This window comes from Suricata suricatta, chromosome 1 (genome assembly GCF_006229205.1).
Source record: "Suricata suricatta isolate VVHF042 chromosome 1, meerkat_22Aug2017_6uvM2_HiC, whole genome shotgun sequence".
NCBI lineage: Eukaryota > Metazoa > Chordata > Mammalia > Carnivora > Herpestidae > Suricata > Suricata suricatta.
In genome coordinates, this window is record NC_043700.1 from 14811136 (window position 1) to 14825281 (window position 14146).

General features: G+C 41.8%; 1 long non-coding RNA gene across 1 annotated transcript in view; it reads right to left on the reverse strand.

Annotated features, from left to right (window-relative positions):
- Positions 1 to 9689: 9689 nt before the first annotated feature.
- LOC115277607 overlaps positions 9690 to 14146 on the reverse strand; it is an 18585-nt gene continuing 14128 nt past the window's right edge. Inside the window, exon 5 of the long non-coding RNA XR_003902526.1 lies at positions 9690 to 11845. This is a non-coding gene — a long non-coding RNA (uncharacterized LOC115277607). The remainder of the gene's footprint in view (positions 11846 to 14146) is intronic.

Genomic DNA, 14146 nt, shown 5'->3' on the forward strand with positions numbered 1-14146 from the left:
TGCAGCTTCACAATCTTCGAAGTTCTTGATAACACAGAAACCAAACTGCAGATGATTTCAGAGCTCTGGGACCCTTTCATGGAAGTGCCAGTTGAAGTGACTTTCTTTCTGATCCCTGTCCCAAACCAGATTCTGTTTACCAAGTACTATAAACATGGCTGGCTTTGCAATGTCCTTAAGAGGAGAATGTAACCAATACAGAAACAAAGAAAAAACCAAAAGTGAAACAACCACTTTGATTAAAATCTTGTTTGAAAATAGTCAAGAGTAAGAGAAAACCAAATTGAAACATATTTGCCAATTTGACTTCAATTCCAATTAAAGTGAAGCTGAATCCTCTCTAGTCACAAAATCTATTTTAAAGATACTGCATGAAGAGGCATTTGGATGGCTCAGTCTGTTGAGCGGAGCAACTCTTAATTTTGGCCCAGGTCATGACCTCACGGTTCATGAGTTCAAGCCCCGCACCCAACTCTGCGCTGACCATGCAGAACCTGCTTGGGGTTCTGTCTCCCTCTCTCTGCCCCTCATCCCCATCAAAATAAATTAAAACATAACATAAAAATTATCATCATGTTGTAAGTTGAAAAGGGATATGGTACCAGGAGGCCAGTGTCAGTCAGCTTTTTTCCATGTTACCCTAAGTTAAAACTTTGTGGGTTTTTTCTTTTTCTTTTCTTTTCTCTTTCTTTCTTTCTTTTGGATTCTTGCTTTACTTTGATTGATTGTCCCATTGTTTGGATTTCTTAATGCAAACAAGAACTCTCTTCTAGAAGTTAGACATTGACGGGTTGGTTGTGTTTTTGGCTGGCATAATGGATGACCCTCAATTTATTTAAATATGCTATGTTAATAAAATGTATATTAATGTAAGTATATACAGGGGTGGGGGCGGGTAACAGCCTGCACCCAAAGCAAGGCTAATGCTGATACTAGCCATTTCAGATTACCAGCTATAAGACAGACTACCCAGAGAAGGTATCATGTCTTTTTTTTTCCTCTGTTGTCCTTACTAAGCCTGTTGCCACACCTTAAATTTAGTAGGTTCTCAATTTAAAAGTTTATTTAATAAATGATGGGGCACTTGGGTGGCTCAGTTAAGTGTCTGACTTATACTCAGGGCATAATCTCATGGTTCATGGGTTCAAGCCCTATGTCGGGCTCTGTGCTGACAGCTCAGAGCCTGAAGCCTGCTTCCCATTCTGTGTCTCGCTCTTGTGCCCTTTCTCTCTCTCTCAAAAATAAATAAACATTAACAAATTTTTAAATTTAATACAATGAATAAATAAGATTATGTCCAAACTAGCAGAAGAAGTCATTATATTTCAATTTGGTTGCTTATCATTTGGTTTACTCAACTGAAGATGATAGTTTACAGTAAAAGTAAGTATAATAATTTAAATATAACTTTTAATCATGATATATTAGGCTAATTCAGAGCCCACAAACTAGTAGTCTATGGGTGGCATCTGGCCTGCAGATGTGTTTAATATTAACATTTTAAATAAGAAAATTTCATTTAAAATCTGGTTTCCTAGTTCTGTAAAATTCAAAAGATGTGTCATTCTCTATAAACTGGCTATGGCTCCATGGACACTACTCTCTCTAGAAGAAAACCATTTGCCACAATCCCCACCATTGTTTCCCTAAAATGGAGTCCAATTTTCAGGGGCCCCTTACCACCCTCTTAGTAGTAGAGAAATATTACCTTGTTGCCTTTTTTCTATCAAAAGTGATAAAAAGGACCACATAGTTCAAGAAAAAAAAATGGATGAAAGATTCTTCCTTTGTGGAAATTAAGAATATTCCTTCGGGTTTAATCTTTGAACAGTAGTAGCCTGTTTCCTTTATGGGACTTGCCTGGCCTATGAGGGCGTTTGAATTTGTGACCCCGGAGACAGCCCATAAAAGGAGCTATGTTAACATGTCAAGCCCATAGTTCTAGATAAATGTATATGTGTGTGTAAATGTGAATAAATATAAACAAGCTGGTAAAGCATAGCTCAGCTCTAAGTGGGGCTCGCTTTACAGAAATACCCCTGCAGAAGGGAAGTGGGCACGTTTTGAAGAGTAGCCAAGATGACCAGTCATACCCCAGTCGTTGACGGTGTCACAATGCACGTGATTAGACACCTTACCAACTCCAGAAATAGGGCGCGGTACACACGGAGTTTAGTATATGATAGAGTTGGCACTGTTGCATGGAATTTTTGCAAAGTGCAAAAAAATGCCTTAGTAGTATTCACTTGTGTATGTGCTGCTATATGTAAAGGAGAATATTTAAAAACTACAGGGGCACTTTTCTCCTTTGTGTTTGTGAGCACAAGCCTCCAGCACGGGAAGCATCTCTCTGACCAGGGGAAAGGCTGGGATGTGCCTCGTGTGCTGGACGCTTTCGCCCCCTCGGTCAGTAACCCTCACTTCCTCCTCCTTCCGTGGAGACTGTGATTCCCAGGAAAGATGCGGGGGGAAATGGCTGACACCTTGTCTCCTTGTCTTCCTGTCAGCTGCGGCTATCCAAGTGACAGGGTTATGGATAAGATGAAACACAGAGACATTTGTGGGGATGGCTCCTAGAGAGACTCCTCACCCCGATAAAAAGGACAGAGACACGAGATGCTGCTCCACCCTGAGCCTCTGAACCAGGCTGTCTGATGACATGATGTCCAGAGCAGCTGTGACCCTGAAGTGATGAGACCAAAGGGGACAAGTCAGCTTGCAGACAGTGGAGCACAAGGGCCTGGGGCCCCGCGGCATGAGGGTGTTGGCAAAACAAGTCTGGGCCCCTCAACTCTCAGGGTTTTTACCTTGCAAGATTATTAAATGTCTCTATTGCTTAAGTCACATTTATTCTTTTTTTTTAATTTAGTGTCTATTTTATTTTTGAGAAAGAGGGACAGAGCATGAGCAGGGAAGAGGCAGAGAGAGAGGGAGACACAGAATCTGAAGCAGGCTCTAGGCTCTGAGCTGTCAGCACAGAGCCCGATGGGGGCCTCAAACTCACACACTGTGAGATTATGGCCTGATCCAAAGTCAGACACTTAACCATCTGGGCCACCCAGGCACCCCTTAAGGCACATTTAGTCAGATATCATCACTTGTACCCAAAATCATTGTAGTTTCTACATTGCTGAAAGAATGTCTAAAGAAGGTCTGAGGTAATATCTGATAACTGATGTATAAAAACTGGGTTCCTGAGAAAAGGATCATTCAAACTCCCATCTGTCCCTTGGGTATATCAGCATCCACGCCTGGAGGGCCCATGCTCCCCGCGTCCCCTCACAGAATAAAGAAGAGGGCACCTCTTTTGGTGACAGTTGGACTGTGTTGTGTCTGTCTCTTACCATGTGACATCTGGTGGGGGCCCAGATAACAGTGAGCACAGAGGGAGAGGTGGACCCCCTCCATAATTGCCCTGGCTGGGTGCTGGGAGGGTGCACCCTCACGGGGCCGGATAGATGTAGTTACGCAGCGTGGTCTAAGCTCTAGCTTTCCTGAGCCACACGGGCCAGGTCTCCCGTGTTGCCAGGGCCCAGAAGTAACCAAGAATCCCAGTGAGTAAGCCCACCAGAGGCAGCGGCCATCACATGGGCAACCTGGCTCTGCAGAGAAACGCAGGCCGAGCAGGGACGAATGGGCATTTCAGCCTAATCCTGAAGGGTGACAGGGCCATCAGCCGCTGGGATGGGGTCACGTCAGCCAGGGACAACCGCCAGGAGCACTGCACCGACAATGCACCCTGACCCTCCACGCTCATCTGTGCACCAGAGATCTGCCAGGCGTCCCCGACCAGCCGGGTGAAGAGCACTGTCCCGGGCCAGAGGACAGCAGACACATACCACACGGGTGACAGAGCACTGGCTTGAGGTCACATAAGCTGCACCCCTTCCCTTCCTCTCCTCTGTTATTGAAAGGAGCAGGGTCAAAGGACAGGATCTCTGGGACACTGACCTTTTCATCCAAGTCAGCCTGACTCCCTCCCTAAAGAGACAACATAACCCACCAGGTAGACTAAGGTTTCAACAAGCCTGGGAGCATCTGTGTGGCTCAGTCGGTTAAGCTTCTGACTTGATTTCAGCTCAGGTCATGATCCCAGAGTCTGGGATGGAGCCTCACGTCGGGTTCTGCACTGAGAATGCAGCCTGTCTGAGATTTTATCTCTCTCCCTCTGCCTGCCTCCCCCACTTGTACTCTCTTTCTCTCTCTCTAAAATAAAAAAAAAATTTAAACAAGCCTGGAAACTGGGTTAATTTTTGTCATCAGTCTGTGAGCAGGGGTGAAGGAGAGGTGGGGGTGGGGAGCTGGAAAGAAGACTCAATTCATTAGACGTTTTATCAGCACATGTAAGCTGTGATGCGAGCTGAATGTATGACCTTGCTACACACAGTACTTCATAAGGAAAGTGATGACACTCGGCCTGGGCGATGGATGGGGGAGGATATCGGGGCGAGACCGGGAGACTGGGAGTCTGGAGGTAGGTTTGCTTTCTGTGGACGCCTTTGGAAGTCTATCTTACGATGTGCACAGATTACTGCTTCAATTTTAAAAAAGTGGTTGGTTGGGGTGCCTGAGGGGCTCAGTCAGGGGGGTGTCTGATTCTTAATCTCAGTTCAGGTCATGGCTTCACAGGTTTCGTGAGTTTGAGCCCTGCATCAGGCTATGGACTATAATTGCGGAGCCTACTTGGGATTCTCTTTCTCCCTCTCTCTCTCTCTCTGCCCCTCCTCTGTCCTGGTCTCTCCCTCTCAGAATAAATAAATAAACAAACAAACAAAAAGCTGTTAGTTAAACACAGTGAAAGCAAATGGCATGAAAACTGTAAATAAATAAAAGACGACTAATAAGTGTTTCCAACTAGAGCGTTTTTTTGAAGCCGCAGTGGGCCGGCCAAGAGACGGGACCGCTCGAAAGCCATATGTAGCAGGTGACACTAAGGGAGGGACACAGGAGGACACCAGGAGGCCTCCTCCAGTCGCCCAGGCACAGGGAGGGGCTCCCGCTGCCCAGGCACGAAGCCGACAGTCACTGCTGAGAGCCGCAAAGCTACCAGTAAGCGGCTAGCGGCAGCGAGGCGGGGCAGGCCAGCGGGCTCGGAAATGAGCTCCGGCGCCAGGTGTGAGTCTGGGCTGCCGTTTGCTGGCTGATGACTTCGGGCAGATTATTTACCTTCTCTTTGCCTCAGTTTTCTTCGTATGTCAGTTGAAAAGAATGACTCACTTTTTATCGGACGGTTGTCACAAAGGTGAAGTGTAGACACCCAGAATTGTTTCTGGTGCACGGTAAGCACTCAACTATTACTGTTATTTCTGGAATCAACTGAGAGAGGAAAAAGGCACGCGGCCCTTCAGATTCTGGGCTCAGAAAGCCACCATCCCTGGGGGCCAGTCAACAGCACGGGCCTCGGCACCCTCCTCTTCCCTCAGCTCTGGCCCCAGTCAATATGACAGAGGACCGAGATTAGGAAAATTTGATGGTCACGAAGCAAGTCTATCCCTGTCACTCACCTCACCTGCCCTCGGCGGGTGGGGTGGGCAGCTGTGTGCTGGGCCATAAGGAATGAGATGCTAGAACGTACCATAGAACCCATAAAGGAGCAGCCAGAGAGGAGAGAGGAAACCCAAAAGGATGTGATGTCATACAATAAAGCCAGGAATACATACAGATTTAGGAAGACGTAGGTGTTCAGTAGAGATCAACGTTCCAGAGAAGTCAGAGAAACCAGCGACTGGAGAACATGCCTTTTGTTTGGCATCATGGGAGGACCCCAGGAATAACTTCAAGGGGAAGGAGAAGCAAAGTGGGCAGACTGTGTCGTGAATGAGAGAATGGAAGAGCAAGGTGCACTTGCACTTCAGAGAGTTTCCAGGGATGCAGAAGGTAGAAAGATGCCGGAAAAGAATCTAAGTTTACAGGTTTTCACCATGTTCATGCAGGAGTCTGTCTCATAAGCAAACACAGCAGGGCGCAGTCACCAAAGTAAATTATGTTGAAGTTGACTTCTGGTTTAAAATTGAGAGGTAGAAAGTAAATGCTGGCCTCAAACGAGGCTCCCCACTCGTGTGAGGTCACTGGTCAGAAATATTGGACAACTAATTAGTCTTGCAGGAACACCTATTGGAAGAGCCTCGGTCAGTCCCTTCCAGACCTATTTATTGCTCAAACATTGCAACTTGGTTGATTGATTTTTCACAGAGTTTGCCTGAGTGGGTTTCCCATGCTCCATGTTGTGAGATCTCTGCCAGCTTTTATCTCTGGAGAGAGGACAGTCCCGCAAACGGGGACCTGAGGTGTACCTAACATAGTATGAAGTCAATCTGATGACCACAAGGCTGAGAAATGCAGGACTCCTAATCATCTGTGTGTCAGGAAGCAACACATTGAGAATTTCTGCCCAGTGGAGAACATTCTAGGTGATTCTGAACCTACATCTGTTGAGGGATTGCAGAAGATGACGGGACCCAGGAGCACTGAGTTCTGTCAATGGCTTGTATTACTTTAAGCACCTAGATCTATGGCACTAGTAACACACTATTTAACCAATATACATTTCCTTAAATTAATTTAATTTACATAAATATAAATGCCTTCCACATTACTATGAATATTCTGCATTATAGCTCTATCTTGGGGTATTTTTTGGTTCAAAGAATATGATTGTGTCTCTTGGAATCCTACAGAACAAAGTATCATGATAGAAATTTTTTCCTACATTTCAGAGATATGCAGTTCTTCACTGACACATATACTCACTAAGTTTCACAACAGTACTATAAACTTATCAAGTAGTACGAAGTGTTAAGCATTCTACCACTTGATAAAAATTCCTGAAGTTATTTTCACAGTGTCCTAGAGTCCTCTAAGGGCAAATCACAGTACAACATTCGGGAGTCTTTTCCCTCTCAAATCCTAACATGAAATGTGGTGTTTGTTAGAGGGACTGCCAGGGTGGGCTGCAACCTCACACTTAGACATAAATGAACTGCTATCTTCCAGTCAGAAACAAAACCGAAAGCGTCAAGCAAAAGATCCCTCCCAAAGCAGGCTTCAGTCATTCTTTCCCAGAAACCGAGGCACATACGTTATATATCACGGGGCCTGGTCTCAGCTGGGGTTTAGGACTTCCTTTCTTGGGTCTACCCACTGGAGGAGGAAACCGAATCCCTTCCGCGTTGGGACACACTGCCAAGCCACTGTAAATCAGCCTGGCTGGAAATCTCCAGTTTCCTTCTCATCATTCAAAACCAGTGCAGATATCAAGACAAGGCTAAAAGTCATGTTGCCAAGTAAATTAGGAAAAAGGAATAAAATGTTAATGAAAAGCAAGCTGTGTGAGAGTCTCTGTGTCCCTCTTCAAATCAAGCCGCATATAGAGTGCAGGGCGCTGGGATATCGTTCTGGTGGCCAGAACGAGGCATCTCAAATTCTAGTGTGTTACCCACTAGCTGTCTGACTCTGGGTCCCTGTCTGGGCTTTGGTCTCTCACATATAAAATGAGAGGATTTGACTACAGGATTGCTAAGAGGCCTTCGCCTTAACTTTGAAAATTTGCTGATTCTTTTTTTTTTCACTATTTAATATGTATCTTAAACATGTCTCTAAATGACAACAGGGCACACGATGGATTCATAATACATGTTCCTTAAACCAATTAACTAGTTTGGATACGAACAAGAGGATCTTTGGTAATTATATGATAAACTGTAGCCTATGAGATCTTTCTTTTTCAGAGTAGGAGAGAAGTCACACAGTAGCAAGAAGCTGGACTAAAAGATTTCCACTAAAATATTTCTGGAGACTCCAGTTCTGTTAGATCGGCATGGCTCAAATATCAAAGTCTCTCCGAAACCTAAAGAATCCTTTGACTGTTAATGCCAACAGGATTCCCATGCCCCAAAATGCAAAATCTGGACCACCTGGGGAATGCATTTGACAGACAAAATTGCAGAAGCATAATCCCTAACAAAGAGAACTGTAGTGTGCCTTCTGAACATAGAAATAACCTGGGCAGATGTGGTTTTCATGTCAAATACAAAATGGAAAAATAGAAAATAAGATTATACTTAAACAGCTAATGTTGAGCAGAAAATAAAATAGAACATGCTATAAACTGTAAAAGAATTGAACATTTACCTCTATTGCTTATTTTTATATTTGTTGAGCTCAATTTTGCCTTTATTAAAGCTTTAACGTTGGACAAGTTAATTTTCTATTTTTGGATTTCTCAACTAGAAAGAAGTAAGTTTAGGGTGCAGAAAATTGGTCCAGATAAATTCGAGAGTCACCTTTAACTCCTATGATTCTAAATAATACTGCTTTTCTGCTTACAGAGGTCACAGAGTTCATACCACAAATTTGTTTTGACAAGGATAAGCCCTGAGGACATTATACTAAAACAAAATAAGCCAGCCATCGAAGGATAAATACAGTATGATTACTCTCATATGAAGCACCTAAATTCATTGAAATAGAAAGTAGAAAAGTAATTACTAAGAGTGGTGGAAAGGGGTGAGAGAGTGTGGGGGGGAATTAGTGCTTGGAAAATACATGGTTTCAGTTTTGTAAGATGAAAATGTTTTTCGAGATGAGTTGCACAGAAATGCAAATACACTTAATACTACTGAATTGTACACTTAAAATTTGTTCATGGAAACCAACTTGACAATAAACTATAAAAGAAAAAAATAATAAAAAATATAAAATAAATAAAATTTTTGAAAAACTCAAGATGATTAATTTAATGTTATGTATTTTTACCATAATAAAAAATAATTTTGTCTTATTATAAAAAGAAAGAAATTTAGAGCCATCCAAAATTCAACCACTTAGAGAAAATTTCTATTAACCAGCTGATACTTGTCTGCCAGATATGTTCACATCATTTGCTTAAATGTTTATTTATTTATTTTGACAGAGAACAGGAGAGGGGCAGAGAGAGAGAGAATCCCAAGCAGGCTCCACACTGTCAATGCAGAGCCTGATGCAGGGCTCAAACTCAGGAACCACAAGACCATGATTGCAGGGGACCGGCCCACACACCAGAGTCTAAGGGTCCCTAAGTAGGGGGTTGGTGTCGGCGCAATATCTATAAGAAAGGAGACAGATAAAGTGAATGGTGGCAAGATTGCACTTTACTGTGATGCTTAGGATCTTTATATACCATCAGTGATTACATCATTTTTCTAATGATTACATTGTTGGTAACTTCCAGAAAAAATTATTATTTCCATGGTAGCAAAAACAGAAACGAGGTACAATACAGAAGATCAAAAAACATAATTCACCAGTCAAAATACATCAGCAGGGAGTTGTTTTATATATATTATATATTGTTGTATATAGTAATATTATTAACCGAAGTTTATGACAAGACTATTTTTCTTTTAAGGTGAACATGATGATTTACGGGTAAAGTGCCCCTGACCAGGAAGGGAGTTTCAATCTGAAAATTTGCCCACTCACCAAAACTAATTAAAGGTCATAGAAAACTAACTCCAGTCTCTAATCCATCATGATCAAGAGGTCCTGTGCATGTTCTCTAAAACAAAGGAAAGCAGGACCCAACAAGCCATAGGACACTGTACGCTCAAGTCTCCCAGGAGAGCGACTCAATCCTGATCCTCAACTGAGGGACCTCACTTGCACCAGCGTCACACTTTCCAGACAAGCTGGAGATATGTGCGTTCCTCTTGGTGACTTACAGCGGGATCTCAACAGGTCTTTTGGCAGAATGGGCCCCTACATTTCCCCCTTTTTTATTTAAGAACTCAGCAGCTTTGACTTTAGTGTGCAGGCGAGAAATGCTGGACTTAAGGCATCTATAAACACACGGCAAAAGGGACAATATTATCAAGAATATTGCCAGTGAGATGCCAGCATTAACCATCAAGGAAAAGAAACTGGAGTGTCCTACTAGATTTGTTATTTTATTATAAATGTCAGAAGCAAGTTTATCAGCATTGAAATCTTCTCTGGCCTCATTAATATCAGAAATTTGTTTATGTAAGGCACTTATATCAAAACTCAAGTCTGAATGGTCCAAATTCCCAAAATATACTGTTGCACCTTGTCCCAAGAATGTTGGGACTCATTTACTTGTAAAGGAGTAACACAAATCCACTTATAATCAGAGTGACATCTGAGAGACAGTTGAATTTTTAAAGTCAATAATTCTTGGCCAATAGGCAGAACTGCGCTTTTCAAGAACATTAACCTTATCATTGAGCTTTCGGTCAATAATTTCCTGAGCAGTTAAAGCTAATGTTACATTTTTAGACATATCATTAACAAAAGAGGCTGTATGTACTTCCTTAATCAAAGCAACAGTGGATACAGTGACAGCAGAAATAATAGAAATTAATGTAGTCATTCCCAATACCAAAGCAGCGATAAATTTTCTTGGATGAGACAGCTCATTATTTAAAAGCTCATTATTAAAAATATCCCGTGATTATTATACCAGGGAGAGGAAACATTTACAGGAATCATAATAGAAGGTGGTTGTTTTACAATCATCATCATTCTAATATTCATCTTAGAGGTTACACAATTAGATAAAAGACACCTTTTACAATTTATAGTATAACTTTTACTATGAGGTTGTTTTTTGATTTGTAAAGAAGTTAAATCTTTAGCATTAGTAGAGCAAAAGGAGAGGTCACACAAGCTTTAAAATTATGTCTGTGTAGTATTTTGACCAAAAGAATAGGTAGCGTTTCGAGTGGCCGCTAATAACCTCCAAATATGGCTATGAAACCTAATAGGTTGCTTTTGTTGTGACACCAGAATAGGAACCATAAACCCTTGGGTAGAAATACGATTAATTAAAATAGGGGAAGGTATAAGAGAATCTGTCCAACCAGATTTACCATAAAAATAATTTCTAAAATCAGCAAAGGGATCAGGTGCACTCGAATCTTGAATAACTTTGGAATTATCAGGAGCAGTTACTAGTGTTGGTCGGGTTGAATTAAACCTGCATTCAATCCACATAGGGCGTGCTCCTTGAACAGTATTCTCTGTTTCCTCTGAATTAGTACTAAATGGCTTACAGTCTGGGCATCCTGGTGGATGAGTATGGAATTTATTTATTGTCACCATATTTTTAAGAGGATAAGTTTTTACACCAGATACCTTAGTTCCTGGAAGAACAGCAGTTAATGTTCGCATTTTTATTGTATGAGTATTTAAGGCCTTATTGCGAGAATATGTAGGAGTCACCAGAGATACTCTGTCTTGGATTATACCAGAAATCTGAGTAGGGACACAATTAGGAATAGAAATAGAGAACGGCCGCATCATAGGGAAAGTAAAACACATGGGTAAAGAAGAGGAAACACCTACATAAGTAACATTCTTATTAAGCGCAGTAACAAAGACTCCTGGGTCAGGAATATCAAAGCCTCCAAGAAGTACAGATGTATTGGTATAAACCTTAATAGGCTCTTCATCCCAAGTAACAGGATGGAAAGCAGGAGGCTTTGGAAAAAAGGCCCAATAGTTAGCAGTAGGAGCTGGTGTTACACGCCATGAAAGTGAAGCAAGCATGGCAAGAAAAAGGAAGGCTGACTCTAGGTTGATGTCGCTCCTCAAGAAACTGATCAGTTCTTCTGATAAGATTGTTAATTTGTCTCCTAGTAGGGAGAATATTATTTTGGGCCATCTGTCTAGGAACTTTGGGTTGTAGGCGAATCTGTTCAATCCTTTGTGCTAGGTTGTTGATCACATCCCCGGGGCGGGGCAATTCAGTGGCGGGTTTGGCGGTCCTCCAGTTTTGCAGCCTCAGCCATGCGCGCACGGAGACATGACGAATCAGGTGATCGGGAACTCAAATAGGCGAATCACTGTCCTGTGGGGAAATACAAGCGAAACCTCGACCTGCAGTTAACAAGACATCAGGGCCTTTCCAGGCTCCTGAAAGCACATCTTTTTACTTGACTAGAGGCTTTGTAGTTAGTTTGCTCTGCCAACGCTTAAGCATTGGGGTTTCTCCAGAGTTGTCTGGAGTCAACTGATGTAACACAAACAAACAGTGAGGCAGAATCTGATGAGGTGAAGCATACTTAAAATCTGAATTTTGAAATCTTACTATTTTGATTTTTTAAAATTTGATTAGTTCTCTCAATAATAGCTTGACCCTGGGGATTATAAGGAATTCCTGTTGAGTGTTGAATGTGAAACTATTCACAGAGATTTTTAAAACTCTTTGTTGCATATGCTGGCTCATTATCAGTCTTAATTTTAAAAGGCAACCCTAATACAGAGAAGCATTGAAATAAGTGTTGTTGAACATCCTTAAAAGCCTCTCCAGTTCGAGCGGATGCAAAAAGTGCATGAGAACAAGTGTCCACCGTGACACGGACAAAGGACAATTTTCCAAAAGAATTAACATGAGTTACATCCATTTGCCATAAAGCATTAGGTTTTAATCCTCTGGGATTAATGCCCACATGTGGGACCCCTGAATTAGTAGGTGGGCAGGAAGAACAGTTTTTAACACTATTTGCCGAGCCTGTTCTCGAGTGATCTTAAACGCCTCAGAGCCTTCGAGCACTGATGATGAATCTTATGAGACTCTTGGGCTTCATGAACAGGGTCCATAGTTAAACAAGCAACTTTAGTGTGAAAGTCAGCTGAAGCATTTCCCTCAGAGAGGGGGCCAGGCCATTTAGAATGAGCTCTGATGTGTCCTATGTAAAAGGGCTCCTGGCGTTGTTGTACTTTAACCTGTATTTCTAAAAGTAAACCTGAAATTCTAGTTTTGTAGACAGGAACTGTTGCAGTTTCAATGGCTGGAAAGAGTCCAACCACATATTTAGAGTCTGAAAATAAATTAAACCTCTCTGGAGTTTCTTGAGATAATCTAATAACAGCAGTAAGTTCAGCTCTCTGGGCTGAAATTTCCTTGGTTTGAAAAGAGATAATTTTAGGTTCAGATGGGTTTTCATAAATGACTACTGAAGCCATGCCGTTAGAGGACCCATCAGTAAATGCTAACAAGGCATCCTCTAAGGCTTAGTTTTTGTTTCTGTGGAAAAATAGAAGAATTTAATTTGCCAAATTGTAACATAGGGTCCTTCGGTGTATTGAAGCCGAGATCGCCCGTATACCCAATCATGGCAATCTGAAAATCAGTGAATCCCTGCATTAATTCCTCAATCTGAAATTTAGAACAAGGAAGGACAATTTCTGCTGGCTCTTGAGCAAATAATTCTCTGCTTCTTTTTCTTCCTTTAATAATTATTTGTGCCACTAAGGATGGATAATCAGCCAAAACCTTCTTAGGAGTAGTTGATAAATAGAGCCATTCTAGTATTCCCTCTTGCCATAGGCAAGCGGTGGGGGAGTGTTCAGTTGGTAAAATTATTAAAGACCAGGGCTCATCATAATTAACCCTAGTAAGCATGGCTCCTTGTAGAGCCTCATTAACTTTAGACAAGGATTCCGAGGCCGAAGGAGTTAACTCTCGTTTGGAGTTTGGATGGGAGTCTCCATGCAAGATTTCAAACAGGAGTTTTTGTGGGAAAATAAAAAGATCTTTAGTAGACAGTTTTAAAAGAGGCTGACATGAGAAAGAATGAAATATGGCCATTTGTAGGAAAGTGGATGGACCTTGAGGGTGTCATGCTAAGCGAAATAAGTCAGGCAGAGAAGGACAGATACCATATGTTTGCACTCATAGGTCTAACAGGAAATTTTCAGAATGATCTAGCTTCAAGAAAAGCAAGCAGTTAGTAGTGCTTAAGAAAAATTGATTCACTATCTAATGGATAGTTGATACCTGTCACAACACAGCATTTTATATACTGTTAAGTGAAACTGCAGTACAATCTAAGTTTATTTTGGGAGTGTTTGCTGTATAATTGGATTTAATGAAATGGTTATAGGTGCAGTAGGCATGACTTTGAGTAGATAATGAAAAAATGCAAAATGCTTATTGATTTATGCTGTGGTTTCATCTTAGCTTGGGCAAGGCATGCAGTATTTAATACATAGTAGCAAAATATTTACTATTGAAGCTTGAAAAGATGTGAGTTCTTTGTGTGCAATCTTCCATTTATGCATGTGAGAGGGTTGTCTTTTTTTTTAATGTTTTTACATTGTAGTACTTGTTTTGCTTGTTGGTGGTGTTTGCTTATTTAATACATTC